The sequence below is a fragment of the Haliaeetus leucocephalus genome, unplaced genomic scaffold (genome assembly GCF_000737465.1).
Source record: "Haliaeetus leucocephalus isolate CR32 unplaced genomic scaffold, Haliaeetus_leucocephalus-4.0 Scaffold150, whole genome shotgun sequence".
In the NCBI taxonomy this organism is placed as follows: Eukaryota; Metazoa; Chordata; class Aves; order Accipitriformes; family Accipitridae; genus Haliaeetus; species Haliaeetus leucocephalus.
This window is the reverse complement of record NW_010972586.1, coordinates 2,280,954-2,297,873: the sequence shown is the minus strand read 5'-3', so window position 1 is coordinate 2,297,873 and position 16,920 is coordinate 2,280,954.

Below are 16,920 nucleotides of genomic sequence, written 5' to 3'. Positions count from 1 at the left end.
AAAAGGATCTTCCAAGGCAGCCTGGCGATGCACAGTTCATATATTGTTATCAAATAACTGCAATGTTCACAGTGTCAGCTTAGATGTGGGAGGTGGCACCTAAGACAGAAAGATAAAAAGGAACAGCTATTTTCAGTGAAGAGCAGAACAGATTTTCATTTCCATGCCTGAGTTTCCAGCCACTGTCAACACCACTGGGGTATGTCGTGGTTTAACCCCAGCCAGCAACTAAGCACTGCGCACCAGCTCACTCACTTCCCCACCCACCTAGCGGGACAGCGGAGAGAATTGGAAAAGAAAGGTAAAACTCATGGGCTGAGATAAGAACAGTTTAATAAGACAGAAAGGAAGAAAATAATAATGATAAAAATCACAATAATAATAAAAAGATTGGAATATACAAAGCAAGTGATGTAGAATGCAATTGCTCACCACTCCCCGACCTATGCCCAGTTAGTTCCCGAGCAGCAATCCACCCCCCAGCCAACTCCCCCCAGTTTATATACTGGGTATGACGTCACACGGTATGGAATATCCCTTTGGCCAGTTTGGGTCAGCTGTCCTGGCTGTGTCCCCTTCCAACTTCTTGTGCCCCTCCAGCCTTCTTGCTGGCTGGGCAAGAGAGAGAAGCTGGAAAATCCTTGACTTTAGACTAAACACTACTTAGCAACAACTGAAAACATCCGTGTGTTATCAACATTCTTCTCATACTGAATTCAAACCACAACACTATACCAGCTACTAGGAAGAAAATTAGCCCTATCCCAGCTGAAACCAGCACAAGTTACTATATACATTGACTTAATTTTTCAATTAGTAGTTTTCCTTCTTTTGCAGGTTCAGTTGATTTTTACCAAATCATTTCTCAAACTGTTTTGTATCACATGATTTACAGGCATATAATGAACCATGGGTACAAAAATTTGCCTTCTGAGCCAGCAATTCCTGACTGAAATACATTCTCCGCAATAATCACAGCTACCAAAATGGAAGCCACATTCTGGGAAAGGGAAGTCATTAAAGCTATAATGTCTAGAAAAGAGAGGTATATTAGACAGTATTATTATAACGTTTACTCTCTCAGTAATTGAAGTGATGTGGAAGAAAGAATGTTGTAATTGGAAAATAATCAGTTCTACATAGAGCTTAATGCACTGACAGAATGATAAAGATTCTAGCATGAAGAAGAAAGCTTCTGTTATATCAGCAGTCAGGTGTTGCATCTAATCATTCAGGTCACTTGTTTTCAGCACAGTGAGTATTACCTACATCCTGGAAAACATCACAGGACTTAGACATGACAGTCATTTAAGTTTTACAGTGTTTATTTATGAATACTAATGTGCATATATAATCCCTCACAGATATATAAACATACAAAACCTAAGGTAGGAATCGTTGTGGCACTTTACTTGCATTTTTGTTATAGAGCATTCAGCCAGAAAAAACTTCTGCACAAAGAAGTCGGGCCAGATGCACTCTAACATCACAAGATTAACACCACAAACCAGTCTTTGTTATGTCTATAATGTTGTAACAGGAGTAACATTTGGTTTGTGCCAAAATTCACTAACACTGTGACTCTGTAAATATTTTCTGCATAGCAATGTTGAGCAGATTTAATTCTGTTGCTTTCATTTTCTGTACTGATCCTTTTCATACTTATTTGCCACTAGGCCCACAGACATTTAAATTGCTGTCAGTCTCAACTCAAGCAACCACAAGTCAAATACTTTCCTGCACGATTTTGGTAGTATAAAAATAGTTGGACCTAGATCAGAACCCTGCAAAACTACACATTGACCAGTGGTGCAGGAAGAGTCAGTCACCACTACCAAATATTTACAAAGTAAATTTACAGCTCTGCCCAATTCCCTATGCAACCTCTTCAAAATAGATGGAAATCCAAAGTTCAAGTGTTTTTGCTACAAGACAATCCTTCCAGTACTATTTAATTTTGCTATTTTCATTAATTTTTAATCCCTTGAAGAGAAAGCTTCTTCCTAAAGAAAATTATGAAGTTCAAGGCAATGCTTTCAAAACTCGGAAGTATTGAAATCTAAGTTTTTCATTTTCTTTCAGAGACATTAACAAGCCAGTGAGATGAAAATAGCTAACTAGGGTCCTATATCTGAAAACACATTATTGTGGAAGCATCAGAAAAAAAGAACTCTCATCTTAAATTATGACAGAACATTAATGATGACATGAATTTCATGAATCAAATCACCTATAAATATCTGACATAAGTATAAGTGCTTATGGCTTTCTTTAGAATTGATTAAATTTTCTATGCACAGCATTATAAATTTCCAAAACTAAACTTGAAAAATCCACAATATATAAATATTTTACTTCACATTAAAAAATTAATAAAATAAGATTAATACAAAAAAAAATCAAGAAAAGACTTGAGTCTGAGTCCTAATGTAGTCTACAATTTTCAAAAAAGCTTTTATCTCCACATTTTCTTTATTTTGTATTGGGTCTGGCTGAGATGGAGTTAACTTTCCCCATAGCAGTCCTCATAGTCCTGTGCTTTATATTTGCGGCTAGAACAGTGTTGATAACACACCAGTGTTTGAGCTACTGCTAAGCAGTGCTCACACAGCATCAGGGTTGTCTCTTTGCCTCCCACTCCTCAACCTCCCAAAGGCCGTGGGCTGGGGATGAGCAAGAGGTTGGTAGAGGACACAGCCAAGACAAATGACCCAAACAGACCAAAAGGACATTCCACACCATATGACATCTGCTCAGCCATAAAAACTAAGAGAAGGGGACAGGGGGAAACTTGTTAATTTTCTGAAACAACCACTATGCATACTGGGGCCCTACTTCCCATGAAATGGGCTTCACCCGCTGATGGGAAGTAGAGAATAAATCTTTTTTTCTTTGCTTAGCTTCCACACACAGCCTTTACTTTTCTTCTTTCTACTGCCTTTATCTCAGCCCATGAGCTTTTCATCTTATTTCTCCCCCTGTTCTGCTGAGGAGGGGGAGTGGTAGAGCAGCATGGTGGGCACATGGCAGCCAGACAAGGTCAATCCCCCACATCTGTAACACATATATTTCACAAATAGTTTATTAATAAAACTAGGATGGATGGTTTCCTTAATCAATTTTGACTAAGGTTCAAGTGAACTGTCAGAAAGAATATTTGGAGAATAAGCCAAAATGAGGTTTTCTTCTCAGTCATAAGTACATGATTCCATAATTGATTTCTTATGTTATTACACTTATACTAATTTGTGTTACTTCTGTAGCCATCTAGTTATCATATGTGTTTAGATAATTTGTCAACAACTTTTGTTGAAGTTTTTCTGTACACTCAGGATAACTATATAAATGCTAGGCTTCAGAGCAATTAATTAATCTTTTAATTAATAAATACTTATATTGCTGCTTTGCCTCAGAAAAGCAATGCTATCACACAGACAGATAAGTGAGGCAGGCAATTTGTGTAAAGGAAGAATTTTTGTGCTGGCAGTTTTATAAGTATTCCTCAGGCATCTGTGGCTAAATGGCGTAATCATATCAACCTTTATGTTTGTATTCTGATGTATATTCATATTATCAAGATGTTTTGGATTGCAATACTTTACTGTAATCAAATGAGTTTTATATGGGTTAAATACTATGTATTTTAAGAACAATAGCTGAATCTAAAAGGGTTTCTATTTTGGTTTTGTGTGGCAGGGTTTTGGTATTGGGGGAGGGGCTGCAGGGGCAGCTCCTGTGCGAAGCTGCTCGAAGCTTCCCTGGCTCCAAGTCAGACCTGCCTCTGGCCAAGCCTGAGCCCATCAGCGACAGTGGTAACGCCTCTGGGAGAACAGATTTAAGAAGGGGAACCTGCAGTGAGTAGGGGGAGTGGGATGTGAGAGGAGCCCCTCTGCAGATACTGAGGTCAGTGCAGAAGGTGGGGGAGGAGGTGCGCCAGAGGAGGGGATGCCCCTGCAGCCCATGGTGAGACGGCAGGCTCTCCCCCCCAAGCCCATGGAAGGGAGTGGGGGAGTAGATGCCCACCTGCAGCCTGGGGAGGAGCCCACACCAGAGCAGGTGGGTGCCCCCGAAGATGCCCATGACTCCATGGGAAAGCCTGCACTGGAGCAGTCTGTGCCTGAAGGACTGCAGCCCATGGAAAGGACTCGCATTGGAGCAGTTCGTGGAGAACTGTCTCCTGTGGGAGAGACCCCATGGCAGAGCAGGGGAAGAGTGAGGAGTCCTGCCCCTGAGGAGGAAAGAGCGGCAGAGACAACGTGTGATGAACTGACCCCAACCCTCATTCCCCTTCCCCCTGCACTGCTGGCGGGGAGGAGGTGAAGAAAATCAGAAGTGGAGTTGATCAGGGAAGGAGGGAGGGGTGGGGGGAATTAAGATTTGGTTTTACTTCTCATTATCCTTGTTTTGATTTGATTGGTAGTAAATTAAATTGATTTTGTTTTTTCCCCAAGTTGAGTCTGTCTTTTGCCCATGACCATAATCAGTGAGTGATCCCTCCCTGTCCTTGTCTCGACCCACGAGCCTTTCTTTATATTTTCTCCTCCTCATCACACCTGGACCAGGTGGGGGAGGAGTGAGCAAGTGGCTTCATGGTGCTTTGTTACTGTCTGGGTTTAAACCACAACAGTTTTAAATGGAAAGTATTCACATTCCTTGAAACTCTCTTAAATGTTGTTAAAGAGCAAGCCAACTGGTGTATTTATTTTGAAATAGGACAAATTTTAATGTCATGGCCTCTCTCTTCTTGCACACTTTGGTGAGTTTGTTTATAACAAGTCAGAAATATAACCTGTTGACAAACAAGTTGGTATCCATTGAAATTAAAAGGATGTTTAAGCCTTCAAAATATTGTTTCTCAAAAAATATTTTGCCAAAAAAAGGAGCTGATTTTGCATGAACACTTTCCTAAAAGTGTCACTTCATAGTGAGAAATATTCCATCACAAGAAAGTATTTGGTTTTGAGACAGTAAGAACATGCTGACATATCACCCTATGGGAGCTGTAGCCTGGGTGATTCACAGAGCAGTGGATTTGTATAGGCTTGATTTTCCATTGTGAAAATGATGCACCGTGACACTCTAACAATACAGAATTTTCCCAAATATGGAGTATCTTCAGAGGTTTATTTAAATAAAGGTTCTTAACTAAAGTTCACATTAAATGTTAAGACACAGAATTTTCTTACTAGACTATTGCAAGTCTTTACCCAAGTTGTCCATATTTGTCATAAAAAAATAATTTTGATAGTGCCACTTTGGAGCAAATAGTCAACCTCCATAGAAATTCAAATGGACAGTAATTATATAATTACACTTATTTTCAAGGTTTTCTTCATAGGCTTAACAGCGAAATGCATTAAAAAATAAACTGGAATAGACTCTGAAGAACATCTGAGAGCCTTGCTTTTCTGGTTCAACTGACACCTTTGCTGAGCTTCTTTTTCCTTAAGCCCCAATTCCATATTCTGTACTTTGAATAGCATTACACAGAGGTCTTCTTTCAAGAGATTTTACCTTTTAATTTCTATGATGTAATGCTAAAATAAGTTTTTAAAGTAGCTTTCATTAGACAATGTGTATCACAAAGAAGGCTGAAAGGAAACAGTAACTATTCTTTTACAGTTTAATGGTGTTACAAATAACGAATGTGCTGCTAATATTGTCTATATATGTGCAGCTCAGAATTCGAATGTCAGTGCTTGGCATTATAGCATGTTGATTGACATAGGCAATTCTTACAGGACCCAGAATGTTTCATACTTTTGAAGAAGCAAGATGAACTGTCTGGAACAAGATAGAATTTAATTAAAGAAAACAGGGAAAGCATAACAAAAAGTACAAAAAGTAGTGCTCTCCCTTTAAAGTAAGCCACCAAAAAAATATGTCCCTTCTGGATACAAGCAGGTCATAGCACACTACACTTACATAAAAAGGATCTTTAAATCTCATTTTATCCAAATAAAATCAAGTAGGTTTTCAGCATCAGGTTACATAATACTGGAACATGGAGACTTTGAAAGCAAGGAGAAATGTAAAGTGCCATCATGTGCTTGGTGGCAAACTACTACAAAGCCGTAAAAAGGTTAATGAACATACAGGAAAATTGTGAGATGGAGATGACAGTGGGGAGATATCCAAAAAGTTCTCTTTATGGCACATTCTCTTATATACTACAGAGGAGTTGCCCACATTGCGTAATATGTTAGAAACTATCTGAATTCACAGATGCTAAGTACTAAGTAACGTAATGGCTAACAACAGGCAACATTTTCAATTAGCTGCTATTCATAACAGTTAGAGTTAGTATCTATGTATCAGCAACAACAAATGTCACAAGCACTTTGAAAAAAAGTATTACTTTGGGACAGTTCTTCACAAATACAGGTCCTAATGATGATTGTGTACATGTTGCTAAACATTAGCAATGATTAAAAATATTAAGTAAAGCTTTATCTATACCCTTCAACTTGTAGTAATTTAACTTCTGTGTACTACCATCTTTAATTCAGTAACGACTTCTGTGAACACTTATTCCAGGATAAACAGATTTTTTTCAACTTAACTTACAATAACTGACAGGAAATTCTGCTTAGTCTTAAAAGCCACTTTTACACTAGAGGAGTGTCCTGATGGCATAGTGGGAGATTACATCAGTGCAGTTATGCTTCTGTTGTTAGAACCATTGTAAGTGTATTGGCCATATTCTTTGTCAAGTTCCAGTATACGGTAAAAATCAGCAGTAGTGGCTGTGTCAAGCTAATTATAACTGAGATATCTAATTCACATTATGGACTTTGTCTAGCACATTATAACTGATGTAGGCTGTGGAACAGACTTTATTACTAGCTCAAAAGACAAATTTTGCTTGGTACAAAAAATGAAAACTCTTTTCTTTTTTCTTTTTTTTTTCTTTGAAAGTTAAGACGGCACTCAAAATATTGTGCTGCGTGGGATTCTGAAATATTCTTGATGAAGAACCTAGATTCCATAATAAAGTACAGTGCATCAAGAGGAGAGTACAGGAGAACACTATATATTAAACTTTGCATTGATCTAGAGTAGCGTGTTTATATCAACAGTCCCATGAATATGAAATAGGATGAAAGGTTACAGTTCAAATTAAAGAAGCAGGTGCTGGGCACATCTTTATGCTATTTTACAGGCAGACAAAGGCTCACCCATTTGACTTCTGAGCAGAAAAGAAGCCACATGAAAACAAATGCTTTAGAATAAAACCAGAGCTTGCAGCAACACCGATATCTATACTTGTATGTCTAAACAGGGCTTATTGCCATGTACAAAATTCATGTGGTGTCAAATGCATATGAATCTTACACATCTCAAATTAAGCAGAGCAAGCTGTGTCTGCTGGCAAAATAATGTGAAGAGATCTACATTCCTAAAAGGTTGAGATTTGACAGAGAAGAGCTGGTTGATTCTCAGCTCACATAAGTGTGACTTTTTGGAGGAAGAATCAGAGCAAATAAATTAATTCTACAAGGGACTATGCTAATATATTCATGTAGGGGCATATATCTGCCACCTTTTGTGTGAATTCACTGTGAGTGACATTGCTGGATACACATTCTATAGGCAACAATATTTTTTAAAGCTTATGCTGGGTCAAAGATCTTTCTGACATGACCTTTTATGCTTTTGCCAACCCAGCATTGAACTCTGCTTCCTCCCCTTACCGTGCCTACAGTCTGAATCTCACTTCATAAATTAATGAAGCTGAAGGCAATACAGAAGTCATTGACAGCTGCTCAGTTATTAAGCAGTGTTTCACAGAGCAAGCCCATTATTTCCCAGAGTTCCGCAGCCCACGCTGGCCCAGACTTAATTTGAGAATGTTGGTTCCAACCTGCAAAATGCTAACTAGTCCTAAGGGTTTATGGAAGCTTAGCAATTAACATTCTTATTAAAATGTGAGGAGGATTCTGAAAAGATACTTGTCAAAAAAATACATAAATATTGAAATTTGCCACTTGCACTTGAAATAGATTTCACTTGTCCCACCAGTGACCCAATTTAATCGTCTTCAGAGCAAATTACAATATTTATAAACTTAGACATATTTTCAGGTACCATCTAACTTTAATATGGCTATGAGATTTTCTAAATGTTAAACAAGTTACACATATAGCTTCCTATAACGTTTAGGAGTTGTAGTGTAACTTGAAAGGGAAATATTTGCCCATTTGTCCAAAGGTAAAATTTAATTTTAACTCTTGATTACCTGCACTTGGTATTTAGTTGAAAATTCCTTTCAGTATTGACAGGGCAGTGGAAGTCCACCATTTAATTCTCACTGAGAAGGTAACTCATCAGCTAGCTTGAAATGGCCTGCTATGTTAAAAAAGAGAGGGCTGGCCACTGAGTAGCATTTCCAACAGCAAAGGGAGAAGCATTTTCAGCTAAATTTCTTGGGTTTGCAGTGAAGTTGTCTGCATGAAATTATATCTGCCCAAGGACTCAGTATGTCTCATGAATCCACCCTCCTCTGTCTCTCCAGCATACACAGGCATGCTTCAGGAATTTCACTCTATAGGTCACTCTAAATCAAATCGATACACGCAATCTATGAATGGGGGAAGGAGGAAAGAGATTGGAAACTGGCATATTCTTTAATATTTAACATACCCTCTTTCTACAGAAATTTTCAAGGTTTTCAAAGCTAAATATATGTTCACATTTATGAAATGGAATCAACACAGCTGCAATTGCAACTATAATGTACTATTTCCTTAAGGGCAAAGATAAAAAGGAGCCAGTGGTGCTGTGTTTCCTATTGCAGTTTCTTAAGCAGCCTACACAAGAAAACTTTTCTGACCGAAAAAAACCCAAACAAACAAAAAAACCCACATGCTAGCTTATTTGATTCCTGCCTCACTTTTTGTGCTGGGTAGAGTTGGAAATACCTGTGAAGAACAGAAAAAGGACAAAGCGGCAATGGTAGCCCATCTAAACCAGACTGCAAAAAGCATAGGAGAGTAGAAACACACAGATATTCATTACACAAGAATTATCATTCCTTGAACAGGAAAGTTATGACTCAAGACTAGTTATTTCTGTGGACTTTAAAAGGTCTATCGCATGCCTTACAGTGTGTTTATAAAGAATTCTCTTGTTCTGACAAACTTACTTTATAATCTCCTTCCTGACAAAAAAAGCATTGTTTTAAACAGAAATCAATTATTGTGAAACAGAGATGTTATTTCTGCTGGTTTTCCATTGTTTAGTAAATCTGTAATACTACTAAATAGGTAAATTTATCAAATTTGATTTCTTCAGGAAGGAAGAAGAAACCTTTGATGATTGATACACAACTGAACACTGCTTCTCAAATACAGACAGTAAAAGCAGACAGAAGTAATAAAATCACAAGACCCTTGAACGTTCTTTACTCCATTAATATTAGTTTAGCTGATTATGTGCATAAATGAGGATTTAGATATCAATATTAGACAGCCACTCTTATTAAAAATGTATATATACCCAAATGTATATATTAATTATATACTTTCATAGTTAAAAAATGTATGCTATTTCTCTTTGGTTCTGATTACTAAATGTTTTAGGAAAAAGTGTAATAGGTCTGAAAATCCTCATGACATTATATTCAACACAGTGCTCAAATACTCACTCACTTAATTTTAATTGACATCTCTTGTTGGGTATTTTACTTCACAGCTTTCCAGTAAACTGAAAAAAACTTCAATATTTGCTTTTTTCATGCATGTTTCTCTCTCCCTGTGGACCTATGTAACAAAACTTCTACAGGTAATCAAAATATGTCAATGAACATTATTCTACCTGACCAACACTTTAATGCTGCAGTCACCTTCTTTTGTCAAAGCTTAAGTTTCTTTCATTATTAGCTTAGTCACAAGCTTTCCTTGGATTACTAGGGTCCCTAAAATGCACTACATATTGTTGGATGGTGGGGAAGGATTTCACCGCATGAACCATTTCTCCAATATGAATGAAATTTTAGATCAGTTAATCCATTTTATTGCCTAGCAATAGAAAAAAAACACCTATTCAACTAAATCCTTCCTCCATGTTTCAGTATATTTACAAGGAAAACTAACATTTTCCATGTATGTATGTACTGTATCTGCTAATGAATAAATGATTGTTACAAAAGGTTTTAGGGCTGCATCATGTTTGACAGGCATTTGATTGTCATAGAGATGAACAGGCTAAAGCACAGGAACACAACCTACAAAATCTGTAGAGCTAAGAATAAATGGCAAACCCCAAAATTTACCATGCAACTTTATTCCTAATATCTCCACATTCATTCAGTCTTTGTTATAAAATTGTTAACTGCTTTACTGTTAAATCTGAGAGAATTTATCTGTATACATAATACTGTATATACTGAAGGCTTACTGATCTGTTGACAATTTGAGGTGCTTAAATAAGTTAGATATTTAAACTACTGCAGAATTTGATGCAAAGGTACACTGCTACTTGTAAATAGAAAGAAACACATCAGTCTATTAAAAAAAAAAAAAAAAAAAACAAACAAACACAGAAAAAAAAAACCAAACCAAAAACAAACAAAACCCAAAACCCAAGAATTCACTAAAAGCCAATGATATTTGACAAAAATAAACAAAAACACCCACAAAAAACCCACTCTCTCCTAGAAACTTCAGAGGTTCTTATGACATATCATTTCTTCACCATCAAAAGTAATGGGACCTTACCCCCACAACCATGTTTTCAATATAATTACTTGAATTATCAATGTACAGTTCATAACTTTAACTTTTCCAAAAAATTAGTGTACAGTAAAAGCTGAGAAATTTACAATTAGATATTTTGTGTATCCTTGAAAAAAAATGAAAAACAGAAGTCCAAAACAAGGTACAAAAGTGCTACTCATCTGATTATTTTGGGGGGCGGGGGGGGTAGTGGGGAGCAGGAAGAGGGATAATAAATAAATTTTAAAAGCTTATTTCTGTGTGACCACTCAAGAGTCTCACTACCTCTCATTACAGGACTGGAGTATAGCTAAGCAAACTTTGTCATGTAAAGGAGAGCAAAACCAAATAGTACCATGAGAAAGAAAAGAAAAAAAAAAAAAAAAAAAAAAAACCATTAATCTAGTTCCCCAAATTAGATTATCATGTGTGAGGAGCTGTTAAGTTTGTACCATGAAATTGAGTCTTCTGGTTCTAAGAAGACAGCTCAGGAGTTATGTTTAATTGAGTTCTTAGTTTTAAGCTTGATTTTCATTTGAAAATCTTTTCTTTTTATTAAAAGCAAAATTTTGATGGTAAAAGCAAATTGTTCCACAGTAAGTCATTCTGCCAGTTAGGATTAAGCCATAAGAATTTATTCACTTCACAAGCTTGTACAATACAGGCCATGTAGCACTGCTTTCATGTAGATGAATATTTTCCTATTGAAGACACAGCAGACAAACTGGGTTTACAAATTTTTAAAGATATTTCTGGAAGATAGCTGACATGGGCACACTAAGACCAATGCTCCAGTTAGGATGGCTCCTGATCCCTTGCTATGTCCTCCACCAAAACCTCCAGAGAGCTGTCTTACCCCAAACTTTCTAACACATGATACCACCTCTTTGCCATTTAGAGAGCTGATGAGACTTCTTTCTCGAAAACAACATGAGACATGCCTATCTTCACAACTGGTGTTTCATGTCCTGCTTTTGTGGATTTGCTGTTGTACCTTTTTGCTGTTCTTGGTTTTTAAACTTCACAGGCCACCACAGTGTTTAGAGTTTTGCCATAGTGTGGCAAACCAACAAAAGGTTAAACACTTCAGAATATTTTTTCTGTAAAATGTAGACAAAACATGGCATAAGGCCATTACCCAATATTGAGATGAGACACACGAATGATAGGCAAATGTCTTTGTGCCTTCATTTAATCTATTTCCATAATGGACATTAACTAAGTGTGTTCTGATTTGCTGATATCAAGGACTGTTTAAATAACATTTGCGAACAGAAAAGTTACCCATGTGTTTAATAGAGTTCTTCCATATTTGGTGCAAATGCTGCAATTACTTTGATGCTAATTAGAGCACTCTGTACTTTCTCCTTTTCAAAGTGTTGATTCCAAGAATTTGGATTTATCCAGTTTCTAAGATCAGTCAGGTTTAAAACAAAGCATATTTCTGCTGCACTAAAAAAGTAGTATTGACTGGTCTTATGTTTCCTAATAAAAGCCTGAAGAAATTTTGAAGTCACTTGGGTCTCCAGCAGCATATACTTTCTGGACAGACCTTAAAAATAAAGGCAAAAATACCCTTGCTTGTTTTCAATAAAAAATTTACACACAGTAAGCAGGGAGGATGGGACAACCAGAGAAATCATGATCTTTATTTTTAGGAGTTCGCATTTTTATAGGCCTATCAGGTGCAGTATTTTATTTTGCATCTCTTGTTTAAAAGCATGTTGTAGCATGGGTAAAGAGTATGTTAGCCAAGGAAATTCTAAAATCATTTGATAAATACACAGGTAAACAGAAAATTAGTGGAGCCATGGCAATCTTGCACACAGGCTTACAGTCTACCCCCTCTATACTTCTTATAACATTCACCCTTGCTCCTACAATTCTTGGATGATATTTGTGTGTCATTTTTAGGCAGCACCTCCTTCCCTGGAAGCCGGTGGAATCATGTACATTGTGTGTATATATATATCTATATCTATCTCCTGCTGTGTAGAGGCAAAGACTTGTCTATACAAATATTGGGAATGGATGGTGACAAACTGAAGAAAATTAAAAAACAGTTCTAATTTCAAGTGGACCAGCCACCAGAAAAACAAACAAATGGTCCCTGTGCCTGCAAACTGCTTTTCCGCAGAAGTCATACCAAAAGAATTTTGTTGTCTGCTGAACACTGTGCTAGCAGCTCTAGAACGGCTTTACATGAAGTCTGTTATTTTCTTTCCTTGTTCATTTAGTATCTGTGAATCCTTAAGTTTCTCAAGCATTTAGTACATTAGGCTCCAGCAAAGTGTTAAGTATCATTTAACTTTTCTTCATGTGGGAAAGTTTGAGTCAGAAACATTCATTCATGCAGATCCTTATGTAGATACAGTTCCCACAAGCATTCGTCTAAATTTAGCCTTTCTGTTGAAACTTGCCTTTCTAACAGTTCAAAAACACTGAAGAATACTAATTTCATCTGTTCTTACAGACACACCACAAAAATTTACTGAATAATACAACTAAGTGACAGCTGATTCTACATAAGACACACAACATGTTCTACTTACTGCTCTAGAGCTAAATGTGGTTAATTTTAGTTAGATTTAAATGTTCTTCTGTTTATGGTTGAGCTTTTGTACCAATATTATGTCCTTTACAGGGAGATGAGCAGAATATGTGTTAAACAGTAAGAAATTGAATTCCTTTAAATGAATTGTCTGAAGACCCTGACCAAAGTCTGATTAGGTTTGTTTGGTGTTTTGTTTGCCTGGCTGGTTGGTTGGTTTGGTTTGTTGTTGTGCATGGGGTTTTTTGTAGTATTATAAGTGAGTTAAGGAACAGAGACAAAAAGCCTTTTTGTTTAAGCTTAATTCAATGAGTTATTTATGAGTTACAACTGACCTATCTGTTAAAGAAATAAGCTGTGTCTCACTTGGCAAAAAATAGTTGCAAGTTCCAGAAAACCTGAATCAAAATTAAATAATATCGTCAGCTGTTTGTGGAACAGTACAAGACAGCCACATACAGTGGTGTACCAAAAATAAAAACATGCATACATACAATTTACCCTCTTATCATATCTCATGAATGGCTGAATTAAGCAGTTTCCCCTTACCATTACATTACTGGGTGTAGTTACTCAGCTGCTGAACACATTCCTGCACCAGTTGTGTTCATATTCCCCAGAATCCCATACAGACTCCTACTGTGACTGGCAGCATCATATTACAAAGCTGCAGCAAGAGTAAAGTGAAAAACTACTTTAGAAGTGAACTTCTTAAGTGAGGTACAGCCAAGGTACCAGAGTAAAAACATATGGAAACAGCCATGAAACTTCAGCACAACCCATATCCCATGGCTTAGTTACTTGATATGGTCAGACTGCCAGTAAGCTGAGGAAAAGAGTAGAAAAATGGATGTAAATTACTTTTTGAAGTCCTTCCTCTCCTTTCCAGTCTCACTGTAATATGACAAAACCAAGTATGAACTAAAGAAAAATGCAGTAATTATTTGGAGCCAATGCTAAAAGGGACAGAAATATGGGGCATCCTAAGCAACCAGTCTGACCTCAGGCCCATCTTTACACCAGGAAGCTACAGTTGCATCTGGTTTAAAATGCTAGAAGCAAAGAAAGGCATAAATGACCTAAATTATCATTGAGAGCTACCACCAAGCAGCTAGGGCAACCAGTAGGAGTAACTGTCCTTAGAGGTTGAGAGTAAAAGAAGAATGGCGTTATCACTGTTTGGTAAGGCAAAAAGAGGACTTCTACCAACAGATGCCCCACATTTTATAGCAATGAGGACTATAAGCCTATATTTGATGGTCAGACACAGCAGAGTCTTTTCCCCTTTTGAGTATCTTCCCCCAAGTTGCAGCAGGTACAGTAGGTCCTGTAAAGATTAAAAAAAAATCCCAAGAACAGAAGAGTTTATTGCTACCAGAAGATTTGTACTACACTATCTCCCTCATGCCACCCTAACTCATCAGTATCCAGACTCAGGAAACAGTCATGCTCTTTGAAGAAATTTGTAGTATTTGTGCTAAAGTAGGCTATTCCACCCCACGCATCCCCCCATGGCTTAGAAAGGACAATTTGCAAAATGCAGTTATAGTCAGCTGTACATGCTTGCATGTGGCAGTTCAGAGCAATGTGCCCAAACCACTACAATCCATTCAGACTACTACACGTCAAGTCTGAAAACCATTTGTTCTGACTGGAAGAAACAAATAGCTACAGCCATTGAGTAAATAGTTCCCATTTATGTTACACTTGCAGACAAAAAAGTTGATCTGAGTAAGATTGCCAGTACCATTGCTTGTACCATAAGGCCCACAGCACTCCAGTAAAAAATTAAGATTGTACACAGCTGTTGACATGCAGACGTTTAAAGATTTTGGGCACCACACAGAAAATCATTTGCCTAAGGTTTAATTTTCTTAACTATATTCCCTCTCAGAAGTTTTTGTATTAAAAGACTCAAATAAATCCTTGTTGCTAGGATCCCTCCCCTCATCCCCACACCCTGTAAGGAAGCTATAAGTTTTTTTCCAGGAACTCTCATCGTGCAGGCCAAGGGCTCTGCTCAGTGCTGGGCATTAAGCCCATATTTAACAGACAGGCTCAGTTCCACCACTTGTGTCATTAAATAAAGGTAATACCACAGTTCTGACACTACACAGAATATTGCACTGCCCAACTCAATATGAGTCACCATTTGTCATGTTCCAGTGTAGTTTGTCAGCACTTCACCAAAGTCTTTCTGAAATGTGTTGTTGTTTACTTTGTATTCTCCCCCTTTTCCTTTAGAGAGTCAAACTACCCTTTCAAAGTTATTTTTCTCCTTCTTTAGCTAAAACTACAAAACAAACAAACCAACACAACACCCACAACACCCACAACCATTATCTGGGTTTCTCTTACCCCAATAGGAAAATCAGGATGAATGCCAAGATTTCGCTGGGAGACAGCTCCAGATTTGCAGAATTAAAAGAAATTTTGTCCAATTACCCTCCTCATCTATCACCTTCCATTAATAACTCCCCATTTCATTACTACTGGAAGCAATTCCACAGCTTTATCGTAGTTAAGGCTGAATTATTCAACAACCAAATAATTTGAAAACCATCTAATAACATAGAGTTTTATAGTTACTGAATAAAACAAACAAACAAACAAAAAGTCAATTGTCAAACCCTTGATTTCCCCAATTGTTTCATGCAATGGGGAAAGTGATAAGGGGAACAAAGAAATTAATAAATTATTCATTTATTTGAACAGCCTTTGAATACTTTGAGGTAAAAAAAGGAATAATAGACTTTCTCTTTTGGAAGAAAATTGAACAAGTACATGCAAACCCGACCTGGACTATAAGACTAGACCATTCATAAAGCCAGTTCAGTTAACACGATGTAACAAGGGCCAACAAAATTTTATTTACACTCACTGAAATTGCAAACATCCCCAAAATTATTACTTGACTGGACATGCTCAGCTGATCAGTCTAGTATTCTCATACAAGAAGTCAAGCTATGGATGGAGCAATAGAAATTTGTTGGCACTAAATACTTCTTATTTTTAAGTCTAAATACCACATTTCCAATAAAAGTTAAGTTCATTGAGTTGGGTTAAGCTATGATAATTAACATCTTATTGACCAACTAGAGAGAAATTTGCAGTTTTATTGAATTGTCATCTCTCTGCTGCTGCACACATTTATTTTCTGTGGGCAGAAATGCCTGCTTCAGAAAGTAATTCCCTGCACTGCTTGCCTGCTTGCGTGTGATACAGAGGCTGTATGCTGCTAATATAATCTCAAACCTTTCATTTACTGGCAGTTGGCATTCATGTCAATGTCACTATTGAATGTAGGATATTTTAGGAAGACAGACAAATGGGAAAGAGAGGGAAAGAGAAATTGCTAGCTTTACAAAATACTGAAGAGCTTTCACAGCAGCTGTTTTGTATAATTCCTCTAACGAAAGAGCTGCTTTTCCTTTACTACCTACCCAGCTGCAGCACCTTTGAGATCCTTAAACCATGCGTACTTTGGCATAATTTCCAGCAGTAAAGGGCTAGCTTAGATAAGTTTATCCAGCAAACTATTCAGCTAACAAGAGTTTGGCAAAAATCTTTTTCCCCCCACACATCATGAATGGGGTGCTTTTCACAGACCATACATCTTGCCATAACTTGAAATGAAAGTAAGCATGCTTCAGT